The 16,807-nt window shown below is 42.8% G+C and overlaps 1 protein-coding gene across 1 annotated transcript in view; it reads right to left on the bottom strand.

The window, feature by feature from the left end:
- Window positions 1–13,501, bottom strand: part of LOC126187825 (UNC93-like protein) — a 224,978-nt gene extending 211,477 nt beyond the window's left edge. Inside the window, exon 1 of the mRNA XM_049929122.1 lies at window positions 13,222–13,501. The gene's annotated coding sequence lies outside the window, so the exon portion shown is untranslated. The remainder of the gene's footprint in view (window positions 1–13,221) is intronic.
- Between the last annotated feature and the right edge of the window lie 3,306 nt (window positions 13,502–16,807).

Below are 16,807 nucleotides of genomic sequence, written 5' to 3'. Positions count from 1 at the left end.
ATAAAAGTTAAGCAGCCTACGTATTTAGTATTACAGGTGCCAACCCTCACGAAAAAAATTAACTGTAAGCACCTTTATAATAATAATAATAATAATAATAATAATAATAATAATATCATCACACAAAATGTTACTTTCTTTCAGCTAACAGCAAGGTACCTGAGAACATGTTGTGTGGTAGAGATTCATGAACACAAAGGTAAGGGCTAACCATGGTGTTCTACAGTCTGTTGCAACGATTTCCGGTAGAAGTATGGGCGACACGTTTCGGTGGTCAGTCGCAGGTGGACTTTCCCACGGCACGGTCGCGTAGCGTAGCCGGGTTACAAAACTCGTCCCCTGTGAAGTGGACCGCAACCTGCGGAGACAGTCCCGTCAACGCAACACTGGCCACTGCGTCTGCTACGGGTTCCTGAGGCATGCAGATGGGTCACACCACGATCGAACTTCATATTAATGACCTTGGTGTCATTTTAGGCCTTTTTCACACTCGTTTAGGAAAATGCTGGTGTAGTCCCATTATTCGGCTCAGAAAATACGATACACAAACTGTTAAAGTGCGCTCAGACACACACAGTTTACACGATTCACAGATGGCCAACATGACTTCTTTTCCTTAGGTTAACTGAAGACCGCCAACAAGCAGGGCATCAGGTCACAAAGTAAATATAAATTTGCCAAATCAGGAAAGTAAAGGACTCCGTACCGTGGATAAACGCTAGGAAAGAGAGAAAGGAAGGAAAGAGAGGAAATACATCGCTAGTCCTCAGTGCGACATCAAAGGGGCACCCGCTCTGATCAGGAGGTCGTTTCCAGACAGTGTTGCTCTACGGGAAGTGTTGCCATGATGTTTTTCTGGGAAGTCTGGGAACTCTAGACTTGGCAAATGTCCGCTGCTTTGTCATGCATTCGTCACTTTATAAAATCTCCCACGAGGCGACTATCTTTCACAGTGCCTCCTCAAGACCGAGTTTTTTGTTGTTATTATTAGTATGACGTGTGTCCCTCTTAACATCCGGCGCGGGATTTCTTCAGAAGGTGCTTCTCAGCGCTTTTTATTTTTCTCTTTCTGTGGGGAAATGCAATGCACGTGGCTGTATAAGGATATGTATTGACTGTCGAGCTGATAACAAGAATCATGACTTAAGACCGATATGTAAATTTCATTTCCCCACTTGCAATTTTCTGAACAATTTTATTTTTTCTAAAAGAGCTCCTTATTTTTTCTAACTGTTTGAATGTCTGTCCAGTTGTGGTAGCTTTATTTCGCTGGGCTTTTTTGCTATCTAGACTTCATTACATCCAGAACCTTCCGCGGTGAAAAGCAAAACAGAAGATGTCATGTTACTCGTGAAACTAAATACAACTGAATAATCCATACTGCCCTTGTCCTACCGCATGCACTGTACAATGATCATACCATTTGAAAGTCATGATAAGTAGTATCATAAAATATGAAAAGGTACTTTCTCGAGAGAATCAACGTGTATGAAGAATTCTAATCTACACTACGATGTAACTTAAAACTATTGTAAAAGTAGTATTGTTTCCGAAGTCTCTGCTTTTACAAGCTGCAGTGAATAAACACTGTGTTTTGTTTCCGTCATTATACTTTACTGACTTGGCAGTATTGTATCATCCTCACATGTTTCTTTTTGAGTCATATACACAATTCACGTGGCCATAAGGATAATTACATATTATTGTGTTATTTTGGTTATCCTGCTATAATTCCCAACATATCCGTAAAGTGTATTTGCGGGAATGTTTATGTGCTGCTATCTCGGCTCAGACTGAAAATGCGTCACAGTGTCGTATATTAGCCAAAACCGACCAAGAATGTGTGGAAGCTGCTAGACTAATGTGAATGAAAAGTTGCCACCAACCCTATAGCCGGTTTGAACGGCACTGTGTTTCGATAAGCGTGGTCATGTATGCCTTCGCCTTTCTCCGGCCTGACAACTGACTCTGGCACCTCGTAATTGGTGCAATGTGGATCACGTGATAGCTTTGGTGTTTTCCATACGAGCACAAGATTACCAGATCTGAAAATCGTTTTATGCGCAGAATATATATACCATTTATTTTTATTTTTTATTATTAATTTTATTATTTTGGATAAATTATTATTACTATTAAATTATTAATTTATTATTATCATTTTTATTATTGTGGCTATAATGAATAAAAAGAAATTAGCTTTTGTACGCCACGTGGGCTGATTCTTTTGTTAGCATTTGAGAACAGTTTTCCGTCAGATAATTTTGTTCATTCCCATCCATTAACACGTCGCAGAAGAATTACTATTTCTGACAGTCAAAAAGTACTTTTGTATGTTCCATTAGGGATATACTATTATAAAATGGGAATCATACCACAGAACTAAAAAAAAGAAAAACTGTATTACAGCTGGTAACACGTCGATATACGGTACTTTAGTCGTGGGATAACATTTTATCATATCGGAATGACCAGGTGAGCTATGTTACAAGATCGTAGACGCCAGGCATATGTTGAGCTAAGTTAAGACAAGAGAAGCGTAACCAGTAAGTAGCTGAAGTAGCGTGTAAGCCAGCGAGCAGTGTCGTTTACCTCAAATTGCGTGTGCTACCCCTTATCAGCGTGACAGCTCAATATATTGGACGGGAGATTATCGTTGACGAGCATCTTACTTTACAGTGGCTACCTAGCTGATTATTAATCTCTGCTCAGCGATTAGCTTTCAGTGTCGATCTTTCAGTGACAGGTTGAATAACTGCTCACTCCTTGCACCTCCATCTACATCTACAACAGGACGTGGCGAAGTGTACGCTTGGTACCATTACTGTCTCCTCTCATTCCTGTTCCATTCTCGAATAATGTGGGGGAAGATCGATTGTTGGTAAGTCTGCGTACGACTGTAATTTCCCTGATTTTCTCGTCGTGGTCATTTCGCGAGACGTGTGTAGAAGGTAGCAAAATGGTGTATGATTCTTTGACTCATCCTGGAATATGCGCAAGGCGCAGCGTCTGTAATGTAGCGTCTGCCAATGAAGGTATTTTACGCTTGTCAGTGTTTCCAGTAATTTATCGCTAACAGTGTAATAGAGAAATAATGGATCTCTCCGCTTATTCAGGTGCGAGGCTTCACATTTATTTACGTACTCGATCAACTGCGCCTATCACGGATCCTGTGCTGGTCTACCTGCGTTTTGCAGCAGATTTTGGGAAGACGATTTTCTTATAGATGGATGTGGATGAACGTGAACTCTGCAATTCAGATAAGGTCGTGTAAAAGTCCATTGACCCCCTACACGAATTCTGCAACTTACCCTTCAGGTACAAGAGCGTGCACATGTGTTTCTCGCTTTGGAGATCGACAAGTACGTGCCAGAGTTTTCATTCTCGTTTTAACTCATTGCTTGAATCGGCTCGCTCTGACATTTATATTTGTGTCAGTAACTTGAGAAAAGTACAACCAGACTCTTAGATTAGACTGTAGAGTGTCGGCTTTGGTTACGTCCCAAAAACGGACAAGAAACCCAGAAAAAGACAAGTATTCTTCCAGAACAAAATTGTGCAATCGTAAAATGGTGAAACGGAAAAATTACGCTTACTCAAGTGTGTCACATACAAAGTTTAAATGTTATCGTTACCTGAAAATATGAGCCAAAATATTTGCAACTGGAGGTCATTATTGTACACTTCCTTATGTATGAAGCATATTTTCGTCTTCCTTCTGTCAGTTAGAGTAATTAAGACAACAATTTGCCTTTTCATTTCTTTGTCAAAAAATCTAATAATAATCTCAGAATCGTACAAAGGAGATCGTGCGCCACTGGTAAAACTGTGTCTCGCCTTTCCTCGCCCCGAAAAAAAAAAGAAAAAAACCGCTCTGCAATTTAGTTTGCGCTTATTTAATACATTTTAATTTTGTACGTACGTTTAACAAAAATGAAGTGCAGCGAAACCGACTGTCCAGAGAGATTTGACACAACAATTACGAGGGTTTAAAGTTTAGCAATGTGATTCGCAAAGAACATAAAGATTTTTGATGCTTCAGCACGTGCCGGAGTATAACAAGACAACTAATACATCAGTAAAGCATACATTCAGTGGCCTTGCGACATCAGATAACTGAGCTATGCCGACGATGACCAGTGCCAGGGCTGCGATTGTTCATGCAAGGATTCAACGCAGATGAACAGAATATAGCTATAAGCACAACGACTAACAATTCTTGTAATATTATTAAGCCCAGACAGATTACTCGCGAATTATTTTTCATTTACACAGCAGATAGTACCAACCAAAACGTAGGAGCATCAAAAGTACTGGTTGGAGAGAGACGTAAATGCCCTATCCCCTGCACCTCTTTTGTTTGGTTGCTCCACCCGGCGTGTCGCTCCAGACCTCAATCGGCAGTAATCGGCAAAAATCGGTAGCCTTTCATTAATTAGCATATTTGCTTTAGCAACCGCTCACAGGCAGAGATCCTACACCACCGTAGCTAAGTATACTTGAATATTACTCATCAGTGTGGAATCCGTACCAGATAGGATTGATAGAAGAAATAGAGAAGATCCAAGGAAGAGTAGTGCGTCTCGTTTCAGGTTCATTTAGCAAGCACGAAAGTGTCGCAGAAATGTTCAGTGAACACCAGTGGCAGACGCTGTAGCAGAAGCGCCCTGCATCACAGTGCAGTCTACTCTTAAAGTTGTGAGAGCGTACGTTGCTAGAAGAGCAACAAATATATTGCTTCCTTCACGACATATCTCGCGGAAAGAAAGTGAAGATAAAATTAGAGAGATTCGAGGCTTATCAGCAATCGTTCTTCCCGCGAATCATTCGTGACTGTAATAAGAAAGGGGGAAAGTGACAGTGACGTAGAAATTGTCCCCCGCTACAAGGTGGCTTGCAGTATAGATGTAGAAGCAAGATCGCCACTGTTGAACGTGAGCGAGCTGTGTAGGCGGTAGCTATGTGAGCCAAGCCCACTGTTGCCACGCAAGCCGTGCTAAAGATATACGTCTGTTTCTTTATGATGCTACTTGCACGAAATGACAGTGACAACAACGTGCGCTTACAGTTGTGGGGCGAGAGAAAGGCTCCTTCTCATGGCCACAAAACAGAAACACAACAGTCAGAAGAACTGATGTATCTCCTACAGTTATTTCTTAAACCGGTTTTTCTTTCAATCAATTTTTACGTCCCCTCTGTGCAGTCCTTGGTGAGGGTCTGTCTGTGTACGCCATCGCTACGGGCGTAAGTGTTCTATAGCTTAACACTGGTTAGTTTCTGCAGCATGACCTACTGACGGATTACGGGGAACGGTCAAGCGAAAGCAGCAGGTCTGCTGCTAGTCGTGAAGTTCAGGTACTACCGATGAGGGCAGTTTTCAGAAGTTGAGTGTTGCGACCAGACGAAACTACAGTCATCCAGCCATAACTGTGGGTTCTTTAATTGCTCTGCAAGATGGATTATCAGAACTACAAGATATAAAATATTAGTTCACTTTATCATGTTCAAAAATGGCTCTGAGCACTATGGGACTCAACTGCTGTGGTCATAAGTCCCCTAGAACTTAGAACTACTTAAACCTAACTAACCTAAGGACATCACACACATCCATGCCCGAGGCAGGATTCGAACCTGCGACCGTAGCGGCTTTATGATGTGAATGGTAAAAATATTTCCTTAACTTGATACAATCCTTTGTAACAGTAGTGCTCGATAATTTACAACTGTCATCATCAAAGTATCAGTTGATGCTTACAATCACATCTCCTCTCTTGAAGTACAATGTTCAACTTTTGCAAAAGTGTATTTCCGTCTGAGTCTTGAATAACGCTGTAGTCCTACTCGATGATGTTGATATGGCACCGCGATCTCATATCACACTGAACAAGGAAAAAGCTGTAGCCTCTATAGCCTGTGAATCTTTGGGATACCGAAGCATTTAACTCGATTTCAGCTCCATATCGGACAGGAGATATTCGTTGACAAGCGACTTATGTTACAGCTGCTACATATTTGCTCGTTAATCTCAGCTGAGTGAAGCACTTTCCGTATCGCCGATTCGGTGACAGGTTGAACAGCCGCGTGCACTCCGCACCTGTCGCGGTTGTCTGTCACAGTGGAGCATCCTGCTCGCCTCCTGACGGGTATTCCGCCTGCCAGCTCCCAGGACTCGAGTGACGAACCCGTTACACACGGTGCAGCAATTTTGCACGACATCGCAGGCTTTTGAGCCCCGCAACGTGTGGCATCCGGGCGGCCCCAGCAGACAAAGGCGCCGGGACAAAGGCAGGGTCGCGGCGTCCGCCGTGACGTAAGCGCGCCGGCCTGGGTTCGTGGCCGGGAGCGACCCCGAAGGCCGGACCCACTAGCCGCCCTGGCAAAACGTAAGCGTTCTCCAGTATGCAAAGGAGCATGCACTGTTTTGTAACTTCCTGCAAGAGTTAATAAAAACATACGCTTCATTCCCAACATCTTCCAAGTTACAGGTATTTGAAACCGTCGTGGTGGGAACTTTGCAGTAGATCGTGAATTAACGTGCCCTTAATTTTCAGGAGTTGGTGCATCACAGCTGTTGGAAAATATCATATTACCGCCATGGTGGAATACCTCATTTATACAACCAGTTTCAGTCATCTGCCATCATCAGGTTCCTATATACTAAGTGAAATAAAACATAAATGTCACGAATCTGTTAAATGTAAAATGTTACCTACAAACACGTAAAAAATGTCACATACTCACATAAAAGTAACCACATCATCATGTCAAGCGAAATATAAAATCGTTATCATGAGGTAATGAAACAATAAATAATACGCATTCGTATAGATATTTGGAAATTTGTGGTAAGTTCGTATGGGACCAAACTGCTTAAGTCAGCGATCCCTAGGCTTACACACTACTTAATCTAACTTATACTAACTTACATTAACAACACACACACACACACCAATGTCCCAGAGAGGACTCGAACTTCCGACGAGAGAAGCCGCGCGAACCGTGGCAAGGCGCCTGAGACCGCCCGGCTACCCCGCGCTGCGTACAGAGGTACCGGTCCTCTTATCGTAATACAAATTACTCCATAGCACAGTTTTTTCATAGACTGACAACGTATTTTATATATTACGATATGGTGACAGGTAATTCTGTACAAATGCGAACCATTTACGTCTTTATGTTGTGTGGTTTTCGTAATGAATCAAATCACTGTGTTATGGTATTCTTTTATTTTCAATGTATTATTCATGGTTTTATCACTTGACGATAAAGATTTTATATTTCGCCTAACACGATGCTGTGAATACTTTTGTGTTAGTATGTGACATAGCATTACGTTTCTGTTGGTGTTAACATTTACATCAGTTAAAATATTCGTGACAGTTTAAGCCTGTAATGTTACTTATGTATTATTTTATTTGGTATATAAGATCCTGACGATGGTCAGACGACTTAAACTGGCTGTATATGACATTTCTCAAGCATCCTTAATTTCCGTATTTTGTTCCAATATTTTTTGGAACTTTGCAGCTCTTTTAAAGAGATGCAGCGAATTTACAGGAAAACTTGACGCTAGCTTCTGTAAGTAACACAGGATGTGTCTACGCTAGCTGTAAATACATTGAAGTTGGCGTGACAATTTTTAGCATGAATCCCGACTATAATTGGCAGTAATTACCGACATTGCAACTAACTTTCAGCTGATCTTTCTAATTCCTGGTAATTTAGGAAATCTTTGACAACACAGCGTAAATTTATGTGATGTATTCTCCTTCAAATGGCGCGTGTTATCATATCTGATGTTTGTCTGATCCCTCCTAAAGCGCTCAGCATACGTTTCTGTGTACCGAAGAGCTTCTGATTTGAAGAAGTTGCGCTATGGGAAAATAACATCATACAGACGTCACAGAGCAGGGTTTCAGAAAGCTCTGTATTGCTGCAAGCATTGATACAACAATATTCTTGCATTAAACAACAACAAAACGTGCATTTAGAACCCATCTTTACTAGACAATTTTTTTCACGCTTTGGTCCATACTACCTACTCGCAAAATATGGAAAGTAAAGAGCTTGTAGTAGATGAGATTTGTTTCACAGTAACGAAAATGGAAATAAAAGAGCTTGCAATAGAAGAGATTTGTTTCACAGTGTCGTAGACAGACAAGTGCTCATAGCTCTTAAGGTACGCATTTAAAGGCCCATGTTTACCGGACTTCTTTGCTTCGAATGATCATTTGTGTCATATGCCTTAATATTGAACATTCCTCCCGATACACCCTGTATAGTTTGACTTCTGACCGTTGAATACTCCCTCAATATATTTGACTGCGTCGAAGGATGCCTAAGACACTTGAACTCTTTTCTTTTGATTCTACTATTAAACTGGCTGTCACATGAACTGAGTGGCAGGACGAGGAGTACCTGTCACAAAAGATGATATTAGGATTTCCACATCTCTATGAATCAAAATATAAATCTTCTAGATCGAAACTGATAATGCAAATAAAGAGTTATTTAATTATGTGACTGGCTGCTTTATTAGCTATTTCGTTATGCGACTGGCTGCTTCTGTTTGTACCTAAGATTGGTAGAAACCTATGTTCTGTCGATAGTGAGCACCCAAGGGCCCGAGTATTATTGCACTGATTTATGGAAACTAGTTATCAGGGTTTGTGTAGACCTGGACTACCAAAACTCTTAACATCTACCAGTGTCAGCTTGCAATGGGCAGTGGTGGGTGGCTTTCAATTTGAGAAATTCCAATACTCTTTAATGTCACTTTAGTAAGTTCTTTATTCGAAAAGCTCTTCAAATGGCTGGCAGTATCTAATACGGAGATTTTTACTGCACAAATATTTTCGGCCGTCGCCGATATTTGAACGCAGACCTTCCATAGACAAGTATTTAGGGATGCAGTCGTCAGTGGCAACCACTGCATTGTGACATATCCGATGGGATACACCGTACGTCTATCACTGTTTGTGAACGACGTCAGCAGTTCATAGTTCTTCATAGGGCATACACTTATTTCAAAACTGCCAAAAAACGTTCGTAAGTTTCTAGATTAAATAACCCTTCAGTCACCACATTTACTACCGATCTGTACATATCAGGATCTAATTTATTCTGAAGACTTCGAGAACAACTTTTTAATTCCATTGACGAAATTTCGTGGGATAACAGCTTTCTGAACATTTTGGTATATTAGCCCCCTGGTCTCATGTAGCTCGTTACAGATTATGATTTATTTGATTGTTATCCCAATCTTTGTTTCTTTGAAAATACTTTCACAACAATTAACCTTAAGGCGGGAAGATCCGTTTTACTTTTTTCATCGGCTCCTTTGCACACATACAAAAGTACTGTGATGTGGTGGCTGTCGCTGAGGGAACAGCTGGACATACGAAGTGTATGTCGGCCGACTCCTCACCAGGAAACCTATCCTTACTGCTGCGTATCACTGTTAACACACAATCGCCGAAAAACAAACCGAGAAAGTTCGAAATTTTAAAAAGCGTTGTTGACTGGAGCGCAGTGATCGGCGTGAAATGTTGAAAGCCGGCCGCGGTGGTCTAGCGGTTCTAGGCGCGCAGTCCGGAACCGCGCGACTGCTACGGTCGCAGGTTCGAATCCTGCCTCGGGCATGGGTGTGTGTGATGTCCTTAGGTTAGTTAGGTTTAAGTAGTTCTAAGTTCTAGGGGACTGATGACCACAGATGTTAAGTCCCATAGTTCTCAGAGCCATTTGAACCATTTTTGAAATGTTGAAAATCAATAAAAATAGCCTCGATCGTGTTTTCAGATTTTTTAAGAGTTGGTAACAGGTTTCGGCCCTTTCCTCAGACCATCTTCAGGCTTACACCGCCATTATGGCTACTGGTGGTGGCCACCAGCTGCCATAATGGCGGTGTAAGCCTGAAGATGTTCTGAGGAAAGGGCCGAAAGCGGTTGCTAACAAATAAAAAATCTGAAAACACGGTTGAGATTGTTTTTATTGATTTTTAAAACCGAGAGAGAACTGAGCGGTACTGAATGCAAACTTGACGGCAAATACTAAAATGAGCGTTGCACTTGTCAACGGACAGAACGTGACAAGTTTGTTTCCCAACAAGGCACACGGCGCATACCATCGCCATTTTAACTGTTGTGCAGGTAGTTACCGTACGAAACAGATCCGGGTGCAAAAAATCAAATTAATTCAATTACTCAGTAACAATCCATAGAAGACGCAAGTCTGTTATCCCAAAGTACTTAGAATATATCCCTTAAAGAACATTTGAGAGTCTGTCGCTGGATTTTGCATTTTACATTTGTGACAATTTGCCGTGTGAACTGATGGTGAGAAAACCTGATGTTGCCGGCCGCGGTGGTCTAGCGGTTCTAGGCGCGCAGTCCGGAACCGCGCGACTGCTACGGTCGCAGGTTCGAATCCTGCCCCGGGCATGGATGTTTGTGATGTCCTTAGGTTAGTTAGGTTTAAGTAGTTCTAAGTTCTAGGGGACTGATGACCACAGATGTTAAGTCCCATAGTGATCAGAGCCAAACCTGATGTTGTTATTCTTTTGGTTCTATGCAGTGTTTATGTACCGCTGTTTGAGATGACAGAGTCTGCAGTTACGCGTTATAACGAGCTATTTTTTTTCAATCTACACTCCGTCGAAAACTGTGGATTTTAAAAAAAAAAAATGTACACTCCGCCGGTAACTGCGCTACTGGTATTTCCAGAGGACATTCCAGTAGGTCTGTTGCAACTCAACCAGCTGCCGTGCGACGCGAGCAGCGCAGGTGTCTCCTGGCTTTGTTGGCACAGTCGGTGACTGCAGCCGTAGACAGCGAGATGCAGTTGCAGCTGCAGCGGAGATCAGGTACCCTGGCGCATAGACTGCCCGCGCGACAGAAACACACGCGTCCGGCAAGCGGCAAGCAGCGTTCGGACAGCGGGGATAACGATTCATCAGCTGTCCACGCAAATACAGCCGGCGAATATCCGCCGTCAGGCGACTCCCCCCACATCGCGGACGGCCTAGGCGTTGACGTTTCACAATCGGGTGTTATTACGCGCGGGCGACAAGCGTTGCGACAGTCAGGTGGAGGGGCCGTTGCGAGCTCCAGGGGAAAGAAATATGTTTACGAGTCGCACAGTACACGCGCTAGTGAAGCAACACGGACTAAATGCTGCGGCGATTCAGAATCTTTCCGCAGATGTAGAATACATGCTCAGATACTAGTAGTGAGACTCCGAAATATAGCGGGAGAGTGTGCGGAAGAATTAGTGCGAACAAGTACAAAAATAATTGGTACTGTTCAACGCAGGCGTCATAAGAGACTTGCAAATTTCTCTGTTCTAGGAGGTTACTGGTCGAGGTACATTTCCGCTGTTCTCATTCAGTATTTTACTGGAATGAGTTTTTACTCTGGAGTGGCATGTACGCTGATTTGAATTTTCCTGGCGCATTAAAACTGCGTGCCGGATCGGGACACGAACCAAGAACCGTTGCCTACGTAGTTTAGTCGGTAGACCACAAGTCGTGCCCCAGTACAGAACACCATCACACAGTTCTAATGTGCCAATAAGTTTCAGCTTTTTTCTGTACAAAAGGTACTAATATGTTTGTCACTTGTAGTTTCTTTCTCCTATGGCAGTGATTTATTATCACGTAAAGTACCGATTTGTACGATGGTTTGTAGTTCACGTTAACCTGTAGGTGCCGCTGAAGCTGGCAGTTCAAAAGTCGGAGGAAGCAAGCGCTCCAGTGGTTAGCGTTCTTGGTTACTGTCGTGGAAGTCCCAATATCGATTCTCGGTGATCGCTTCCAATGTTTCAGTGGTGGAATGGTCTGGAACGGAGTCTACACAGTCAGTCTACGCCAGGTGGTGAGTCCAGAAGGGAAACCGCTTGAATAAACATGCAACAAAACTGACACGTAAGCTGCCGAAGTGGCATCATATTGAAAGGCTTGCACGAAGCTGGAAGCCACACGAAATTTATTTATTTATTGAAGAACACACCACCTTCAATAAAGCCACTCCTAGTAAACCGTTGCAGTGTTCAAAGCAACCTTCAAGTTGATGACAGCTTTAGTCTTTTTTTAACTCCAGGTACAATATGCCTACTACAGCCTTCTATTTCCCATTATCGTCCATAATTACATTACTGTAGAGAAGGTGGAAATACGAAAAGGTGTAGTGCTGCTTGAGCAGAAGTGGGTCTGTTATTGATCCCTATGTTCTGGTTGAGATGAGGTATGAACGCCTTAAATTACTGTGGCTGAATGCTGGAATGGGTTCCTGTGCTCGATAAAGGTCTGTTTTCCTTAAAAACTGATCCCATGCTTCTTTTCTAATGGTGTAACTATGGATGGAAAATTAGCTTTTACGCAATAATACAATCATAATTTGCTTTACTGAAAGGCTACAAGCCCGAAAGTCGGTTCTATCTTCTGATGGTCATGAATCGTTTCCTGTCACTTACAGCTTCTTTCACTTCCACCAGTGGTTCATTAATGCGAAAAATGTCAGGCTGAAGCGTGGCATGGAGTCTAGGCGAACTATAGGCCCTCTGTAATTCACTTGGTAAGACCATGGTTTGGACGAAGGCAAGAGCTAGGCCTTTAAAAGGTCACGCTTTGCAAAGCTGTTCAAATCCAGTTCGAGATATGATAGCTTTATTTTCTTTTACGACAATGTGCAGTGTGTTTCTTTGCCCATTACTAACCTTATATTACCCATTGGCGAACATAATTACACTACTAGAGGGGGTCGCAACCGTGTAATGGTGGTAGAGTCCCTCGATGAGGCATTGGTTCGATCCTTGGTCCAACGTTTTTGGTTAAGATTGGCGTTATAGTCTGCAGATGAATACTGGGACGGATTTTTACGTCCGATCGTAGTCTGTTTGCCGTCCAAGTTGTTCCGACGCCTCCTATTTAACAACATCACTATTGTGGAAAAATAGGCTCAAACATGGTAATACAACTGTAATTTCCTTTCTGTATTATTGTCCTCAGTGGCCGGATGTAAATCAGAGCCTAAGAGATATATGTTTACGAGCCTCAAGTACTTTCGCGGGAGAAGAAAAAAATGAAGTGAGGAAATACAGGGTTGTTTTCGTTTTTGGTAAGCTTGAATGTGGATGCGTTTGATGCACAGGTCGATGACCGAAATGACTGTGGAGATGTGGTCGCCCAGAGGAGAGACCCGCGCCAGTAGGTGCCGCCGAACTTACTTGCAAGGGTGAGAGACGCCCACTGGCGCGCCAGGAGCTCGAGTTGTAGACTTCCCGGTGAACGGGAGCTGTCGGACAGAGCAACGGGTCGTCGGCCCAAGTGTGTCACTCGCGATGCACTGAGCGCTCCGCCGGCGGTGGCGAGCTTTCTAAAACGGTTCGCGGCGACGGAAACTGAGTCGAGTGGATAGCGGCCGGTGAGTCGGCAGTCGTCGTCGTCTTCTTCGCGCGGGAGCAGCCTTGCAGCGAGCGCACCACTTCCACTCGTCGCAACAGCGAAACCAAGACTACGGCCGCGGGCAGCGCCGCCCGCTGCTAGTATAGCGGTAGGCGGCGCCGCTGACGTCACGTAGTGCTCCCTAGCCTGCAGCCAATCGCGGCGCGCTGTCGCGCGGTCACGTGACGCGCCGAGGCGCCCCGGGGGATTTCGGCCGACGGCGGGCGCCTCCCCTCCGTGTGAGTGCTGGGATGGCGCCTCGGGCGTCGGCGATCCGCCTCTCGCCCGAGCGTGTTGAGCTGGGTCGGCGTCGTATCTCCGACACTTACAGCTGGCTGTAAATGGCTGCTGGCAATCCGTGGGATAACGGTTAACGACCCTGTTGGGTTAAAAAAAAAAAAGTTGCCCACTGGAACAGCTGTACGCGTGAGACATTTTAATGCCTCGTACTCGCATGCGATAACGGTTAAGCTATCGAATTTATCTTTTTGTGTCTTTCGGTCTTAGGAGGTTAATAGCACTCCAGTATAAGGTAACCAAGTTACTTGCCGCGTTTACATGCGGCACAACTTACGGAAGATAAAAAGCGAAATACTTTTTTCTTTTTGCCCCTAAAAATAGCAATTCGACAACTACATTTCACTATTTTTATATTTTAATTTCTGTTTTTATTCTCAGGCACAATCGCAATTATCTTTACACATAATCAGTTCTGGCCACCTCAAACGGCTGTCTTCCACGATAGTTTTAGGTGTCACGAGTAAAATATGTTTTATATCTTAAAATAAGGAAGTAATAGAATTCCTCATACACAGTTGCTGCGTGGCAGGACCATGGGTTGTCACTAATTTAACAGGTATTCCGCTAAACTTATATAATAGAATAGAGAAAAAGTCAAATATTTATCCACCACCATTGACATCTGGAGGTGGTTACAAATCGACAAAAATACGTATATTGCGTTTGTTAAACTGTTTCGATAAAATGAGGGAAGTAAACATTCGATCTAAAATTGTACTTATTTAGTTTTTAGGGAGATCATTCTTTTTCATCTTTTTACAATATAGACAGAGTATTAAAAAGTATTCAGTACGTTGAGAAGCCGTAGTATGGGCCAAAACGACAGAAATGTCCAGTAAAAACGGGGTCTAAAATGCGTACCTTAAGGCCTATCAAAGCTGGTTCATATTCGCTGCTGTGAAACACATCTCTTCCGCTGCAAGCGATCTATAGAATGCAGTAAACAGATGAAGACACATTCCTCAAATGTTGCCCATCCATATATCTAGGGGAGGTACCATTCCAAGAACGGCTGGAGATATGTAGAGGGTGGAGCGCGAATTCGTTTCCCCCGAAAATGTCCGAGAACACCTAACATAGACATTTAATGGGCAATAGATTGGGCAGAGTTGTTGGTGTACTTGATATCTTTGATGTATCCAAACCCAATTAATGATATACGAACAATACAGGAACAGGTTGTCAGTGCGAGCCAGCACATATGTCATCAGCCCGGGGTTTTTAAGAGAGTGCGTGATCCCCTAAGAGATCAGACAGAAGCATGCCTTACTATGAACAGACACCATACTGAGCACCTCGTTTAGTGATGGCTCACAAGTGCAGGTCGTATGTAACAGTAAGCAGAGTGCATTAGAAATTCTACTGCTTCATATGAACAGTATAATGTGTTCACATTCGTTTATTTATTTGTTTATTACATTCTGTATGTCTTTCGCAATAGCAATATGTTTCCATTAGAAGAGATATGTTTCACAGTAGAGAAGATGGACAAGTGCTCATAGCTCTTAAGGTATGAATTTTAGAGCCCACATTTAATGGAATTTTTTGTGTTTGGTACATACTACTACCTCTCAGGTTATGGAATAATGTTTCTAACACTCTGTATATTATAAAAATTAGTAAAATAATGACGTAGAGCTTGCTAAGTTTACGTATACATTAAAAAACAAAAAAGAATGCTTTGTCTAATAGCTAAGTAATAAAATTTAGATCGAATGTTCACTTTCCTCATTTTAACGAAACACATGTATTGCATTTTTAGCGCTTTTGTAACCACCACCAGATGTCGATCTTAGTTGGATTTATGTATTTTCTCTACTGAACTATATAAACTGAACACCATTTAAGTTAGCGACAACGCTAGCACAACGGCGCAGCAGCTAAGTACGAGAAATTTTATTATTCCTTATTATATAATACGGCAACGGCCTTGCCGCAGTGGGTACACCGGTTCCCGTAAGATCACCATAGTTAAGCGCTGTCGGGCTTGGCCGGCACTTGGATGGGTGACCATCTAGGCCGCCATGCACTGTGCCATTTTTCGGGGTGCACTCAGCCTCGTGATGCCAATTGAGGAGCTACTCGACCGAATACTAGCGGCTTCGGTCAAGAATACCTTCATAACGACTGGGAGAGCGGAGTGCTGTCCCCACGCCTCTCCTATCCGTATCATTATTGAGGATGACACGGCGGTCGGATGGTTCCGGAAGGCCACTTGTGGCCTGAAGACGGTGTGCTTATTCTATAATACAGAACAATTTTCACAGCTCAAAATTTTACAGAAGTTTTAAATTTTATTTATTAGAACTGAATATGACCGTTTGAGACTGTCGAAACTGGTAATTTTTTGAGACAATTGTGATTATATGAAATAATAAAAAAACAAATACGTTAGTAAATATGTAATTCTGGTTCCGATTATCCTGCAGAAACCGTCCTCCTGCGATACGGAAAACAGATGGCATCACAGTATCGGAGTGAAATGGCGCAGCAACTGGAAACTACTCCAAAGTTGAAGTATGCGGGCAGTATGATTCTTGTATCCAAAACGTCTAAACTGCACACAGATTCACCGTGAAATTCTGGCGATATATGCACCAAATTAAATGTCGCGTCTAATAGTACTGAAATGGTGTCAACAATTTGACCACTGTCACACGGACGTTAGTGATTCTGATCATGAAGTCCACATCTTAATGAACACCTGCGGCGCAAGAGATTTCGCAACGATGAAGACGTTTCCACTGCGATTCTCGAACGGCTCCGTGCCGAACTAGCGGATTTATAACGTCGAGGAGTTGAACGATTGGTTACGTCAAGTGTTTACAGAGATTTGGTGGCTACGGTAAAAAGCAGTGTCATTCGTCTGTGTCACTTTGAAGTGCAGTGAATCATTCAAGAATGCCATAATATGTGTAACTTACTTTTTGAAGTCCTCTCATATGTGAAGATGCGCTGGATTTATTTAAATAAATGAAATCGATTAGTTAGTTACTGCACACACAGTTTGTGCTAATCTACTGAAAACCTTGATCATATCTCTGAGGGATCTAAGCCTTGCTTCACATA

This window comes from Schistocerca cancellata, chromosome 5, assembly GCF_023864275.1.
Source record: "Schistocerca cancellata isolate TAMUIC-IGC-003103 chromosome 5, iqSchCanc2.1, whole genome shotgun sequence".
Classification (NCBI taxonomy): domain Eukaryota; kingdom Metazoa; phylum Arthropoda; class Insecta; order Orthoptera; family Acrididae; genus Schistocerca; species Schistocerca cancellata.
The sequence above is the reverse complement of the archived record's forward strand: the minus strand, read 5'-3'. Positions and strand labels throughout refer to the sequence as shown.